The following is a 16,223-nucleotide window of genomic DNA, read 5'->3' as shown; positions in this document are numbered from 1 at the left end:
GTGCCCATGGGAGTCCCTGCTTAGAGTATGCTCCGGAGTTTACAGCCAAAGTGAAAGAAAGTGAAAGTGAAGTCGCTCAGTCGTGTCCGACTCTTTGCGACCCCATGGACTGTAGCCTACCAGGCTCCTCCATCCATGGGATTCTCCAGGCAAGAGTACTGGAGTGGGGTGCCATTTCCTTCTCCAGGGGATCTTCCCAACCCAGGGATTGAACCAGGGTCTCCTGCATTCCAGGCAGACGCTTTAACCTCTGAGCCACCAGGGAAGCCAAGTACCCACAAAATCCTTAGAGAGTGCACACTACGTGGTCATGGAGGACATTCTGGTCACTTTTGCCTTACTTGTTTATTTTCAGAAAGAAGGAAAAAAGTACTAGATTCCTAGTATAAAGAAATTAAATCACCACTTGGAGGTTTCCAAAAAAGAACTTAAAGATTTCAGCTCTACATATTCAAGAGGCCGGAGACACTTTCTCGGTTATTTTCCCTTGTGGACTTCTTACCTGAAAAGTGATAGGTAAAACCATGGTTGGGAAATACTAGTCCACTCAAAACTGTATTCCGGTCACATTCCTGACTTCTCTGCATATTTCTACAATACCAGCTCCTAGTGATTGTGTTATTAAACAGACTGGCCACAGAAGTCTGACTCCCATTATAAAGAAACACACTGGCTCCAGGACAGTACTCAAACTGGGCCCATTCTGGAGTCAGTTTTTAACTGTTTCTCAAGGTCACTTTGGCTGATGATTCCAGCAGGCCACGGTTTGAATACAGAAAAAGTACTGATATAAGGAATATTTTCTATTGCTTTGTGAAACAGTAAGAACCACACACAGCAGAAATCTGCAAGTGTTCTTACTCATTTGGTTATACTGGTCAATAATAGTTAACAGGCAGGCCATTACTTCTCCCTGCAGATTTTATATTCGATTATGACAGTGAATGTAATGAAATAAATGTTCTCATCATGGTATCTAGCTGAGTGAGGAGATTTGGTAACATTAAGGTAAAGAGTATAGCTGTTTAAAAGAATAATATGCATTATTATATGGGGCAGAATACCATGCAAAATTTACTTAAGAACAAAGAGCTCGTCTCTTAATTCATAGATACCTAGTAGTTTAAAAAGTTCCACATGAAGTCTCACTGAAGGTGAAAACAGAATAATATAAGAGAAGAATGGAACCAATATTTTCACTCTCTTATTGAATTTTAATCTTATTGAGATGGTAGGATCTGAAATATACATATACACTTATACACACACACATGTATATACACATATGTTCATACGTGTGTAGACACATACATATAGCATATATGTATGTGCCTATATATATGTATCAATGTATAGAATAAAATCCTATAATTTGATTTTAAATCTAACAATATGTCTTGGCCAACATTTCACGTCAGTAGATAATATAATGTACTATAATACATCTAACCATTCCCCCATTTGAAGGTGATTTCAAAAGAGTATGGGACAATTATATGAAATACTGCAATGGATTCTTTAAGATTTCTATAATTTAATATTTTAAAAATGGGATTACTTGATTAATTCTAACAGAAGCTGTCAAATTGCCTTTTTTTTTTTTGCCAAATTGTTTACAAGAAGGTATTAGAATTATGCAGTCTCATCAATAGTAAAAGAGAGTGTCACTTCCCCCACATTTCCACCAACGTTTGATATTATCAGTCTTAGACAATCTCAAAAGCAAAAACTTTAAGTGCTTTTCTATGTTTATTTGGTGGCATTCTCATTCATATCCTTCAACTATGTTCTAACAGAACATTGGCCTTCTCCATGAACTGTTGGGCCTCTTTATATAGTTTGGATATTGATGCTTTGTTTCTATGTGTTGAAATATTTTCTATGAGCCTCTGATTTGTCTGTTAACTTTATTTGTGCTCTCTTTCATTATCTATAATTCACATTTTTAAAGTAATCCCCTCTGCAGTCTTTTATGATTCCTGGGTTTCTTTCCTTAGGAAGCCCTTCTCCATCATGAAAAAATAAAAATGTTTTCTTCTATTCATTCTTATGTTTACAGTTGTATTTATTATGTTTAGTTCCTTAACTCTTGAATTAAAGAATTAAGAAACACTGTTTAATGCATTTCTGAGGTTTTGCAAGAAAACATACCCCTTGTACAATTTGATATTTTAAATAACTCAGTATTATTTTTAAAGTCTGTTTTAAAGTGTAAGCATGGGTTTCAAGGACTCTGGACCAACAAAATTGGGGAAGCCGCTTAGACAAGAGAAGGCTACTTCTTTTCCTGAGACAGAATGAGTAAATCTTAGTTTATGACTGTTTTTAGGAGCAAAAGGCTTGCTACACTACAGCAAAAGAAGTTTTCAAAGGGTAGAAACAGAATAATACCACTTCTGTATATTATTCCCAGGGCTGACCATAGTAGAGACTAACAGGATCTATGCAATTACTTTATTTACTTTAGATTTCTGATTACTAAAAATTTGCACAGAAATAGATAACCTCCCGAATTGGAGAGGCCTGAGTTCAAGGCCTGGGTTCAGCCACTTATGAACCCTATGCTGCTAAGTCACTTCAGTCGTGTCCAACTCTGTGCGACCCCAGAGATGGCAGCCCACCAAGCTCCCCCATCCCTGGGATTCTCCAGGCAAGAACAGCGGAGTGGGTGCCATTTCCTTCTCCAATGAATGAAAGTGAAAAGTGAAAGTGAAATCACTCAGTCGTGTCTGACCCTCAGCCACCCCATGGACTACAGCCTACCAGGCTCCTCTGTCCATGGGATTTTCCAGACAAGAGTACTGGAGTGGGGTGCCATTGCCTTCTCCGACTTATGAACCCTATAAACTTGGGCAAGTCCTTTTTTTCCTCTGAACTGGGTCTTTTATTTATGGAACAGAGCCAACACCTGTCCTCACAGGGTTAAATGAAATACCACAGATCAGTCTCCCAGAGCAATCTGCCGCATCCCAAGAATTTGTTTTGTCTCCTATTTATTGACGCTTCCTTCCTCAAACTCATGTCACAGAAGCTCTGGGAGAACCTGAAAGAGGTTGTACATTTTCCTGCAAGGCAGAGAACATTCAACCTGCACTTAATAGAAGAGTTGACTATGGCTGGAACAGAGGCAAGAGAGAGAGACCAAAGGAAAAAGGAATTGAGACTGGGTCAGAGGTTTTCTCGAAAAAGGAAATAAACTTTTTAAAAGATAAAAAGATTGGAAATTCAATAATAGAGTTGACTTATTCTACAATGATTTCTTTTTCATTAGTCCTTTTAGCCTGGAATTTTGATCTGAATTGAATTTTAGTCATGATGTGTATTGGCTATAACTGAGACTCTGAATGACCTTGCCTGAACAAAAGTCGAGAACTGGATACACAGCTGAGATTTTTCTAACACTTGCAAAGATAAATTAAGACAGAGAACACAACAAATGGCCCAGTTAAAACAGGTAAGATACCAGAGTAGCCAATACTTCACTTATAAACACAGCCAAAGGTCACTAGCCATCAGCAAAATGCAAATTAAAACCATGAGATACCACTACATACCTATTAGAAGAAACTAAAATTAAAAAAAAAAAATTACTGACAATCCCAAGTGCTGACAAAGATACTGAGCTACACACACTTTTGGCAGAGACGCAAAATGCTACTGCCGTTCTGGGAAACAGTTTGGTTGTTTCTTAAAAGTTAAATACATGCTTACCATATGACTGTGCGATCCTACTCCTACATATTTACCCTAGACAAATGACAATATATGTTCAAACAAAATCCTGCGCCTGCATGTCTATAACACCTCTATTCATCAATGCCAAAAAATGGGATCGACCCAAATGCCCTTCAGTGGGACAATGTATAAACTGTGGTACAACTATACAATGGAATCTACTTAACAATACAAAGAATGACTTGCTGATATAAATATCAAGTGCATTATGCTATGTGAAAGAAAGCAGTCTCAAAAGGTTACAGACTGTACAATTCCATTTATATGTCATTGTCATGAAGATAGAAATACAGTGAAGGAGAACAAATCAGTGAGTTTGGAGTAAAGGAGGAGTCTGATAAACAGGGAGGGTGTGAGGGCATTTTTTGTGGTGATGGTTACATAAATTTCAACGTGTTAAAACTCATGGAAATGCACACAAAAAGATTGTTTTGCTATATGTTATTTTTTTAATTAAAAAGAATAAAAGTATAACCTATTTTAAGATTCAAACATCCTTCAGTGGGATGGAATGAGTTCTCTTACATATAGAATGGTCCTTCCAACTGTTAATAAAAGGTACCCTTTCTCAAGTGCCTTTACATGTATGAAAGAATAATAATAAAAAAGCAGAAAACACCCTCTTCTGTTTGTGTGTTTACCGAACCAATTTCATCCTCCTCTACTGGTTAGAGCTACCATTCTTCTATACAGAGAATACTCTCTATGCTTTTCGAGCATCCTGCAAGGAACCACGGGCAGTCCTTCACCCCACCCTGACCGCCACCTTATTTGGAGCTGCTAAATGTCAGATCACCAGAAGCTAGCTGGTTACAGAGTCTTTGCTCTTTTAGTAACAGCTCAGTTACTACCATGATACAACCTCTTCTTCCTCCACGCTCCCATTCTCTATTTTCTTTTTTGGAACAAGTTGTCTTTAACCCTTGGACCCAATTTGAAGGCAATGGAAATAATTAAGACTGACATTTCTAGGGTTAAACGTCAAGTAAGAGAAAGAGCTGAAAAAGGAAATTCCCCAGCTTCTTGGTAATGAAAAGCTGAGGGTATACCTTCTGTGGCTGTCTGTGAGATGCTTTCACATCCATGTGTCAAGGGTTTTTCAAACTGACAACTTGCAAATTTGAAATACAAAAATGCCCAAAGCGATATTTTAGTGGCTCAGGGAAACTCTTGTATGGGAAAAAGAATTCTAAAGTGAAACGTCTCTTGAAATCACACAGGGCCTGACCACGATACTCTAATTATGCTAATTGCTTCAATGCCCTTGCTTTATTTATGCTGAGCAGCTAAGATAAATAAAGGAAAATTGCTTTGGATCTAACTGTATTCATATCAGAATGCAAACTAGCCTGTGTTTGTTATGTGATTGCTGATCTGTTTACACTAAATTCTGCAGGTAATTGCAGTTTTGATTGCACATTTATTTCTAGCTGCACAGGTCCCAGGACTAGGTCTGTCTGTTTTTATAATTAAACCGTTTTGTAATATCTAAACTCACTAAAGAGAAAAATGATGCTTTAAGAATTTACATATTTTACGCATTAAATATAATACTTTGGTGAACGGTGACAAAAAGGAAAAAAAAAGTATGTTTACCACTAAAAAAAAAAAAATTGGACAGCATGTTCTGGATTTGAAGAAATTCGAGACATCTGTTCCAAGGCCTGTTCACAGAATGGGACAGATGCCCGGCGCATCCCTATAATCTGTTCTTCAACACATAGTTTTTGAACTTTCAGTCGCAACTTTCATATTAGTTAAATATGTTAATAGAACATGCTGCCACTTGGTGATTCCTAAGACAATAGAATAATATTTTAGACCCAGTGTAACGGCTGTGTTCTCTGTCTCTTGTTCAGAAGCTAAAGCTTCACAGAGCTGACAAGGTCTTTGTTTTCTGTTCTAGACCAATCTTCCCAGGGTGTTCACTGTGGTCCCCGGTCTTAGCTTAGAATTCAATTTTGATTTACAGCTTCCTTTGGATTTCATCCACAGCTAACATTCTTTGAGGAAGACACACACACACACACACACACACACCCACCCACCCACCCACCCAACAGCTAACATTCTTTGAGGAAGAAACACACACACACACACACACACACACACACACCTTTCTCCTATTTAGGATGCCCATGACTCTCACATCACAAATGTGAAGCAATTGATAAGCCACCACTACCAACAGAGGATGGTGTCATCTTTGCAATGCTTCTTCATTCATCACCAAATTCTGAAATAGTAATTCAGTCTGCTTTACTTAATGGAAAAGTTAATATCAGTCTATACAGCCTAGCCCGCAAATCTTAACCTAGGTTTCGCTCATGACAAATCCACTAATATGAGCTTATTTTGTCTAAAATACCCGGAGGCATGTTCTCAATAAATATAGGCTAGTTTTAGTACTCTGAAGATATCTCTGGCCTTCTTCCTTCCTTGGGGAAGATAAAGGAAGTTGGAGAAAATGTTAAGACACTCAAAGCTGCCATGAGAACAATACAATTTTCTTAACATGAACAGAAAATTGTCATGACACCATAGTGGCTGGAGCAAACGGGGAGGATCATGGCCACTGAAGTATCTTCAGAGTCATCCATCATTCCAAAAAAAAAAAGTCTCACTTATATACTGAATTATTCATAATTTCTGGAGAAGGCAATGGCACCCCACTCCAGTACTCTTGCCTGGAAAATCCCATGGACGGAGGAACCTGGTGGGCTGCAGTCCATGGGGTCACACAGAGTCAGACACGACTGAAGCGACTTAGCAGCAGCAGCAGCATTCATAATTTACCCTGTGTAGTTCTGTTGTTGGAAAAGGCAATGGCAACTCACATTGGTACTCTTGCCTGGAAAATCCCATGGACGGAGGAGCCTAGTAGGCTGTAATCCATGGGGTTGTAGAGTCGGACACGACTGAGTGACTTCACTTTCACTTTTCACTTTCATGCACTAGAGAAGGAAATGGCAACCCACTCCAGTGTTCTTGCCTGGAGAATCCCAGGGGCGGGGGAGCCTGGTGGGCTGCTCTCCATGGGGCTGCACCGAGTCGGACACGACTCGACTGAAGTGACGCAGCAGCAGCAGCAGCAGTTGTGTTGTTCCAGGTGGAGATGTGAGGAAACGGGTAGAATGAGAAACCTGAAGTCAGGCAGCTCTGGATTTGAATGTAGGCTGCTTCCTCTCAGCTCTCTGACTTGGAAAAACCTCTAAGAAAAGTTGACTGCCTCTGACCTTCAGATTCTTGGGTGTCCCTACAAGGCTGTTGTGACAATCAATGATGTGACTTGTGGCCACCATTCAGTAAGGCGCATGGCCCTCAATAATTATCAGTTGTTGCTGGATCAGAAGTTTAGAAACTGGACTGGTTTTCCAACGACATCAATCACTACACGGGCTCTATGGTAGTTGTTCATTAAACTGCTATCAGACACATAGCTGTTGTCACCTACTACCTCCCTTGCCAGTCCACTGGGTAAATGTAACTTTCCCACAGCCTGGTCCAGTAGCCGCTAGGAAGAGGCCAGGGTCAGATGCATATTGCCAAGAGAGGTGTGACATTTCTCAGAGGGCTTCCTCTGAACAAGGAGCTTTGCCACTTGGCATCCTCCAAACTTACAGACACATTAGGTCTTCCAGCCCCTCCCCTCTGTTATGTTCCCACGGGTCACAGTCTATCATTGCATTTTTCAACCTCTGCATAATTATTTATTAATGTTCCTATACTTCCCAGAAGACTGTCTGTGCCCTTAAGGCAGGGGTGGTATCTTGTTCTTCTTATTCCCAGAGCGTAGCATAAGGCTTTTCAAATTTCCTTGAAGGGAAAAAATCCTACTGAAGACAACACTTGGGGATCAAAAAAAAAAAAAGAAACTGTTTACTAATGAAAAGCTGGGACAGATTTTAGGGCCAGGAAGTTGGCTTTCCTAATATTTAGGAAAGATGCAGTTTTCTTAGATTCCTTGTGGTTTCTGTATAGCCTCCAATTTTTTTGCCACCTTCTCACAGGTAGATCAGGACCCAGCATCTGCAAGTCCCTTCAGTTCAGTTCAGTCGCTAAGTCGTGTCTGACTCTTTGTGATCCCATGGACTGCAGCATGCCAGGCTTGTCTGTCCATTACCAACTCCAATAGTTTACTCAAACTCCTGTCCATCGCATCGGTGATGCCATCCAACCATCTCATCCTCTGTTGTCCCCTTCTCCCCCCACCCTTCAATCTTTCCCAGCATCAGGGTCTTTTCCAATGAGTCAGTTCTTTGCATCAGGTGGCCAAAGTATTGGAGTTTCAGCTTCACCGTCAGTCCTTCCAATGAATATTGAGGACTGATTTCCTTTAGGATTGACTGGTTTGATCTCTTTGCAGTCCAAGGAACTCTCAAGAGTCTTCTCCAATACCACAGTTCAAAAGCATCAATTCTAAGTCTAAGTCCCTTAGAACCCAGCAATATTTAAAAGGAACCACCAAATACTTGTCAAGCTAGGAAATACAGTCCCACATCCCAAACACAAGTTCTCCTTGGTCCTCTCTACCTGTTTCTTGGAAACCAGTTAATAAATGTATAGGAAGACAGAATTCTGTGGATCCATTCTATTTCATACATAAATCCTGATTTTTCACATGAGACGTGACCATGCATCTGTTATCTCAACACATTTATTCAAATTGTTTTGGTTTCCAGTGACCCATACTGAGCGTGTGCTGTGCGTGTACACATCAACTCAGAGGCAGAGAGAAATGGCACTTTTTCCAGAGGAAATTGATCATGCTGAGTAAAATAACCATACTTCTGAGACAAAGAGGACGTCTAGACTTATTTAGTTACAGGGACCTGCTGGAGGTAGGACATTCACATGCAAATCCCACAGCTGCATGAGGCAGCGGTCTCTTCTATGATAAGAAGCCTGGCTGTTGGTTCAGGCTCTGACTGATGGCACAGGTACGTGGTTGCAGGTTTCAGGTCAGGGCTTGAAAGGGTCATTTGCACACTCTGCCCATGCAGGGGATACAACTCCTAACAGTGACTCAGGCCTTCTTTTATATACCTCAGCTAAAGAAGAGGGGTGGATAAAGAAGAGGAAAGTCATGAATGGGGAAGAGGGGATGCCGCCTAGCAGCTGGCAGCCCACTGAGGTGGCTAAGGAGCCTTGCCTGTATTTCCACATATAACTAAAAAGGCGCTGCTCCACTGAGCATGGGAATTCAAGGAATGGGGGTTCTATCAGTTTCCTAAGGTCAACTATAGCATCTGTTTGTCTTCTGCAGTCCTTACTCTATAGAGTAGGTGCTCAACACTCACTGGATGAGTGGCAGGTCTGGAAGGACCCTGCTTTCATAACAAAAATGAACAAGCATTAGTTAGTCTCAAATGAGTAACTCTGTGGACATAATGTGGACTGAAGGACTGGGGAACCCAATGAGACTACCATCGTCTGGCCTTATCAATGTACCACCTCCGTTACTTCTCTTCATTCCAAACAATTCACCTTGCTCTGCCAAAACTAAATTCTGACCTGGATCCCTTTGGTGAGAGGTACTAAATTACTGAGTCTCTAAAATGAAGCTTTACTTGCATTGCCTCTGCAGGATGCCTTAGTATATACTCAGTACCCACTAGTTTGATTTTTTTTCTCTTAATCTCATTGCCACCTCTCTGTATACTGAACCCTAGGAGAACCTTATTCACTAATTCCCTCCCCATGACTAACAAGATGTTTAATTCACCAATGATTTCTTTCATTACTCTATGGGATCAGCTTGGAAGAACTCAGGACACATGCTAAAACGTCTCTTACAAGAGTTATTGTTACAAGAGTTACAGTTACAGCTGCTGCTTTTGTTTAGTCACTAAGTCCTGTCTGATTCTTTGTGACCCTATGGACTGTAGCCTGCCAGGCTCCTCTATCCATGGGATTTTCCAGGCAAGAATACTGGAATGGGTTGTCATTTCCTCCTCCAAGGATCTTCCTGACCCAGGGATCTAACTCAAGTCTCCTGCCTTAGCAGCAAATTCTTTACCATTGAGCTATCAGGGAAGCCCCATACTGTAGTTACAGCCAGACCTTACTTCAATTACTTTCAAGAAATATGTCCAATAAGTTGGTTTTTCCTTAGAAAAAAGTTGCAGAGTCTGTGACATAAAAGATATTTTATAGGAAAAGGGAAAAAAGGAAAATTTCATAGGGTTTTCTTTTTAGCTGCACAAATAACTTTGGTACATTGCAAGTTTTATCTACTGATAATTCCTGGCCAAGATCATCAGTACCTTCAACTTCAGCTAAAGTACAGATGAAAGAAAATCACTTCTATCTACTACAAGAGTAAGGCAACATGCATCCCAGTTGAATTCTAAAGCTGAACTGTTGGTAGGGTAACCACATGGAAAATTATGTCAAACTGTGCTTATCACTCATCAACAATTATTTTAATCCTTTTAAATCTTTTCAGGTATTTTTCTATTTTTACATTTCACCTTGTGTTTCTCCCTTTATTTTCCCCAAGCCACCTGTCTCTCTGTTTTGTCTTTGTCTCTTCTCATTTCTTTTTGTCACGGTTTGTTTCCCCATTTCCTCTTTTGTGATCTCTCATTTCTCCCTCTCACTATTAGCCTGGTAGCTTAAAAAAAGCACACAAGAGATGATTCTAGGCTTCTGAATCTTACCCCTAACTTCAAGATTACATTAGAAACCTAGGCATGTTTATGTGTTAGTGGTCAATAATTTGGTTAGAGATTTTTTTAGAAACAACCTCCCTCAATTAGTGGGCTTTATATGCCCATTTGTTGTGTTAATTGCTGTCGTGTCTGACTTTCTGCAACCTCACAGACTGTAGCCCACCAGGTTCCTCTGTCCATGGAATTCTCCAGGCAAGAATACTGGAGTGGGTAGCCACTCCCTTCTCCAGGGGATCTTCCAGACCCAAGGATCAAACCAGCGTCTCCTGCATTGCAGGCAGATTCTTTATTATCTGAGCCCCCAGGATAGCCCTTATAATGCTCTATAAATATCTGAAGCTCCTCCCTTCTGGATGAAGATGTCCCTAGATTTCAGAAGGTCATGAATGTGATAGGATAAATTCTTTGGATGATTCAAAAACACATCATACAGAACACAATTCACAGAAAAAAAGGAATCTCAGATTGTACCTTCTCTATAGTGTTTAGCACTATAGGAGATAGGAACTAATTGATACAAACTAAATTGATACAACCTTCTGATTGCAGGAGTATTATTACTGAGAATTCCTAATGCTTACTAAGAGCTACTCTTTTATGTAAAGTAAAAACTTCAAGATATAAATGTAGCGTAGCAATTACGATATGGCACAATGATTCCAAATATTCCTACTTAGGTACATAACTGCTTCCATGCTAAGTTGCAAAAGTATAAAACATCCACGTTCTGGACTCTTGATCACATAATCTTTGTGATTCTCATAATTTTTATAAAAGCTGACTGACTCACTTGAACTTTAAAGACAAAACTAGGATACTGAATCCTTCTTCTCAGAACTTTTCCCCTATATTATGAACAGTAGTATATTTAATGCAATAACAATTATAAATACGTTTTACACAGTATTCAGTGATTCGATAAAAAGAGAGCATTATGGGTTGAACTCTAACCGCCACAAATTCATATATTTAACTCCTAACCACTATCATCTCAGCATATGACTGTATCTGGAAATAGGGTTGTTGCAGATGATGACGTTAGGATGAAGCTATTAGGCTAGGCCATATGACTGGTGTCCCCATGAAAAGGGAAAACTGGGACACAGACCCACACACACCATGGGAATGTCACGGGACCTGTGGCCAAAATGGTGCTTATGTATCTAGAAGCAAAGGGATGCCCATGATTGCTGAAAACCACCAGAAGCTAAGACAGGCACTGGTCAGACTCTTGTTCACCCTTTGAGAGGAACCAAACCCTGTCAAAGCCTTGATCTCAAACTGCTGAAACTAGATCTCAATATCTCTAGACTCTGGAGAGAAGGTAAAATCTCTCTCCAGAACGGAGACAGTACATTTCTGTCCTTTAAGCCACCCAGTATATGATACTAATTAAGGACATTCCTATAAAACTCATATGGACTTCATCTTCCTATCAGTAAAAGAGGAATCATGGTATATCAAGGATAGAACCATGAACTTGGAGTCAGGCAGACTGGGCTTGAACCAGTCATGAAGACTGGTTTTGCCAGTTACTGGCTAATTGAGGCAAGGAATTCTTTGAATGTCATTTTCTTTTATTTTTCTTTTTTTTAATGAAGATCAAGGTACCTATTTTATTAAACTGCTATGACTATTGACGTGTAACCAATTTTGAGTGCCTCCTATATAGAGAGACTTGATATAGGTCCTGGGAAAGGAAGGTGACCAAAACAGATCTGGTCCCTGCCCTCGTGGACTTCAGGAGGAGACAGAAAAACCTATTTACAAACACACACATACACAATCAAAACTTATATTAAGTGCTATAAAGGAAAAGGATAGGGTGCATCTGTAGAAAGTAAGGCGGCCTTCCTTGGAGAGGGTGGCAGCTTCAATGGTATGGAAAGATCAGGCTTTTCAGAAGAAGGGGCATTTAACCTGAGAACTAATAGGTAAGAAGAAAAAAAAAATGAGAAGGTAACATAAATAAAGCTTCCAGCATTTTGTCTGAATTAGAGGATATATTTGATTAAAGGCAGTTAGAGTCATTGTTGGCTATTTTGGGCCTAGTACTAGGATCTGTTTTGTGGGGACATGATAGCATTTGTTACCCTGGTATTCAAAGTCCTCCACAATCTCTTTCTCTTGCTTCAGAGTGTAGGTCTGTTGTGGCCCCAGCCCATGGGGCAGACCCATCATGGATCAATGGCAGGCACTGATCTGCTTTCTCTGTAGGAAGGTTAATTCATTGGTCTCTCTGTGCCCAGCATCTTCTTATAATGTCCCAGATTGCCTCTTTCCTGGCAGCTATGTAATACCAGATCTAAGTCAAATTACTTTCTATTTTCTGTAACTACCCCCATGGTGTTTAGTCCCTATGCCTTGGGTCATGCTGTTTTCTCTTTCTCTCTTCCTTCCCCGCTGTGGTTATCATAATTATACCAGACCATCTAGATCCATTCATGAAGCACTTCTGAGTTTGCACAGGGATCTTCTTCCTCCTCTGAATCACAAAACACAGGATCCACCTTTTTCTTTGTTGGTCTTGACTTGTATTTGTCTTATCTCTCTTACTAGATTATAAATAACTCTGAGCACAGGGTCTTTGGTTATATTATTGCTTGAATATTCTGAGTAGTGTGGCTCAGACTATGGGTGGAATTGAATTGCCACACAGTTTCATGCTTATAACAGACCTTCTAAGAAGGAGGCAAAGTTAAGGAAGACTTATCAGACATAATTAGTAAACACAAGTACTAGATAATTCCATATCACATATGGATATAAAACATTCAGATAAGCTATAAGAAAGGAGGATGTATGAATTACTCTCTCTTTCATTCTTGTACTCAGCAAGCACCATTCATTCATTGTTGATTTCAGCAAGTACAAAACATATACATGTGGGAAAATCACTTTCCATGGCTTTCCTGACATACACAGTCGTGATGATTATAAGCAAAAAGACAGGATGGGATACATAATGTAATTAACAACAACAGCAACAAATGGCTAAGGTCGTATTTTGCTTCAGTTTTGCTACAAAAGGCAATTAACATATTTTTTTCAAATGTGCTTTTCTGGGCCTAAATATCTTTGTCTGGAAATTGGGGGATATCACTTCCTACCTTGATCTTATTTCTAAGAGCTGAAGATGAATTTGCTATGCCCTCCTCAGTGCACGGTATAGTAAAGAGTAGAGGCATTTTTATTATCTTGCTATAATACAGAGAAGGTTGTCTCAAACTCTTCATGCCATGCTGCTATAGTTATTTGGAGAGGAACATTTCTCACCCACAGGGATGCAACTACGTGACTGCATCAAATTGAAGGTGAACCCTGCAATGTGGCTATGGCACTTCAAATAATATAAGCCATTGGAAGAAGAAAAAAAAAAAAAAACTTAAAGACAGGAAATAAGGGTTCCAACCCAGCATTTATAATTACATTTAGTGGTCATCTGCAATATGATGATATTTCATCCCCTGAAATGATATCACATGTCACATAAATTTCTAAAGAAATTCTCCTCTAAATAATTTTGTCTGTCCATTCACTTATGGATTTTTACCACAAGGCTATGTCAAATATGAGCACTTAATTCAGAGCAAACACTCTGTGCGTGTATGTTTTTAAAGGCTTCTAAACCATATTAAATTTTCATTCATATAGGTACACAGAGACACATATTAAATAAACCCTCTACAAGAGTAACCCGGCTAGAAACGCAGCAAGAGATTTCCAAAGGGCCGAATTTATTACAGATTAATCAAATAGGTAAGATGGATCGTAATGGATATTCCAGCCAAAGTAAACCGAGAGGGGAAAAAAAGAAGCACAAGCAGCAAGTCAAGAGCCAAATGTTCCTGTTTTGATTTATTTAGCATTTCTGAGATGTTTCTTCTGTGGGGAACAATATGCAAGGCATTGGAAATTCAGAAGGCACATCTTTTGTGTACCATAAAAATGTGCTGCTAACCTACAATACCCTTATAGAAATACAATTCAATAAGAAACTCAGTTGGGAAGATGTCTCAATAGAACAACATGAAAAAAATGGTCAATACCAGAATGATTTACTTCACTTTTACAAGGGATTCTGATGCCACGAATAGAAATGCCTTTGGAACTTAGAAAACTCAGATAAACAGAGAGCCACATTGATTAATTCTTATACATTTCTAATGTGTCTTTTTTTTTTTTTTTTTTTTTAGCAGATCATCTCTCCAAATCGTCACTTCTATCAAGCCTATCGCTTGAATGGTGTTACAGTGTTCAGCCCTCAGGGCAAAGATAAGTCTTCATCGTTGTCACACGTAGCGCACACATATTCAGCCATATCTTGCTGAATGGGGATACAGGACTTTGTAGAAGCAGGGCCGATTCCCGCAGAATATCCTGAGATACTTATCAAGCTGTTAAAGCAGACATCAGGCTTTTGTCTGCATTGCCCTTGACACATCCTCAAGGAACAGTATCTAGAAATTCTTTGTCTTCTGAAGAACCTTGGACCTCTTAGGTCTAACATAGGTTAAGTGCCCCTACAGATCTCCCTAGAATAGAAAACCACCTGGAAAACTCTTGTCTGGCTTCTCAGAAACAAACAGAATGCAAGTGCTAATTCCTAAGGTCCTGTTATTGGAAGAAAGCGGTAGCAAAAAGAAGAGACTTCTGACAGTTTTGGTTCCTGCACAGGCAAAAGCTGGGATTCCACCCTAAAATGTATCAGATACAACAATAACCTCTAAAAAATCTAACAAGGGTAAAATGTATAAAGGTAAATTACCACATTATCATCCAATTATCATTGCTTGTTTTGTCAAGGGTAAATGACTATCTAGCTGCATCCGGCGTTGGCTTATTGATTCCTCGTGTACAGTGGGGCCAGCCCCCTCCCCAGCAGGGTCCCCATGCTGCCCCTTCCACTCAATAGCCACACCGATGCTGCCCATCTCAGTGCACTTTGCAGGCTGTGTGTAACTCTTCTTGCCCATTCTGGAGGCATTAAGTGAAAATAGATAAATTTTTAGAGATCACTGGACACTGCAAAAGAAATAATTGTGCTGCTTTTATTGCTGAAAATACAGGAAAAAAAAAGATCACTGTGTGTAACCACTGTCATAATTGAAACTTGATTCAATTCACAAATTCGAAAGGGCGCTCATCGCTGCTTCATCTTTCCTGCCCATTTCGTTCTCAACGACCTCATCACACAGAACTTTCCACAAATCTCCTCAGGATAAACATTTCCAGCTTCACTTTTTTTCTTCCCACAGATAAATCACAGTAAATGTGGAATTCTTCTTATTTCATCACAGATTTATAAAAACAAAACAAACCTCCCTCAGCAGATTAAACAAAACCTCCAAACTCAGATGGCAGAGAGGCACGCACAACATCTGAGATTAATGGACCACATTTCATCTCAAAGTGCTTTCTTGGCATAAACAATACATAAGGGTCACCTTATCCACCACTGAAACGCAGCCCCCTCTGAGGCACAGAAACTACATAACCAGGAGAAACACTCATTCATTCTTGAGGGCAAGGGTAGACGACCTTTTTTTTTCCGTAGAGGTAGCTCTGAGTTTCAACCCTGATCCAGTCTCCTCCAGTTCTTCTGCAAGTTGAAGATGGAATCAAATAACTACACCAGAACCCCTCCAGGTTCAGCAGATCAAACCAAATAATTCAATCAGAATGAGGGGGAAGATGCCAGAAGGGGAGACAATAGACTGCTGGTGAGTCCTCAGACCTCACTGGGCTCCACTGCCCTGCTCTTCTCGAGTCTCGATGTGATCAGGGGATGGTAGGAACCCTGAGATAGAGGTG

General features: G+C 39.9%; 1 protein-coding gene and 1 non-coding gene across 7 annotated transcripts in view; both read right to left on the bottom strand.

Moving 5' to 3' along the window:
• Positions 1–16,223, bottom strand: part of NPAS3 (neuronal PAS domain protein 3) — a 962,475-nt gene that overhangs the window by 295,060 nt on the left and 651,192 nt on the right. The window lies entirely within an intron of this gene.
• TRNAS-GGA (transfer RNA serine (anticodon GGA)) lies at positions 194–265 on the bottom strand. The gene has a single exon. It is a non-coding gene; the product is annotated as a tRNA-Ser (tRNA).

The sequence above is a fragment of the Ovis canadensis genome, chromosome 18 (assembly GCF_042477335.2).
Source record: "Ovis canadensis isolate MfBH-ARS-UI-01 breed Bighorn chromosome 18, ARS-UI_OviCan_v2, whole genome shotgun sequence".
Classification (NCBI taxonomy): Eukaryota; Metazoa; Chordata; class Mammalia; order Artiodactyla; family Bovidae; genus Ovis; species Ovis canadensis.
This window is presented reverse-complemented; position numbering and strand designations above follow the sequence as displayed.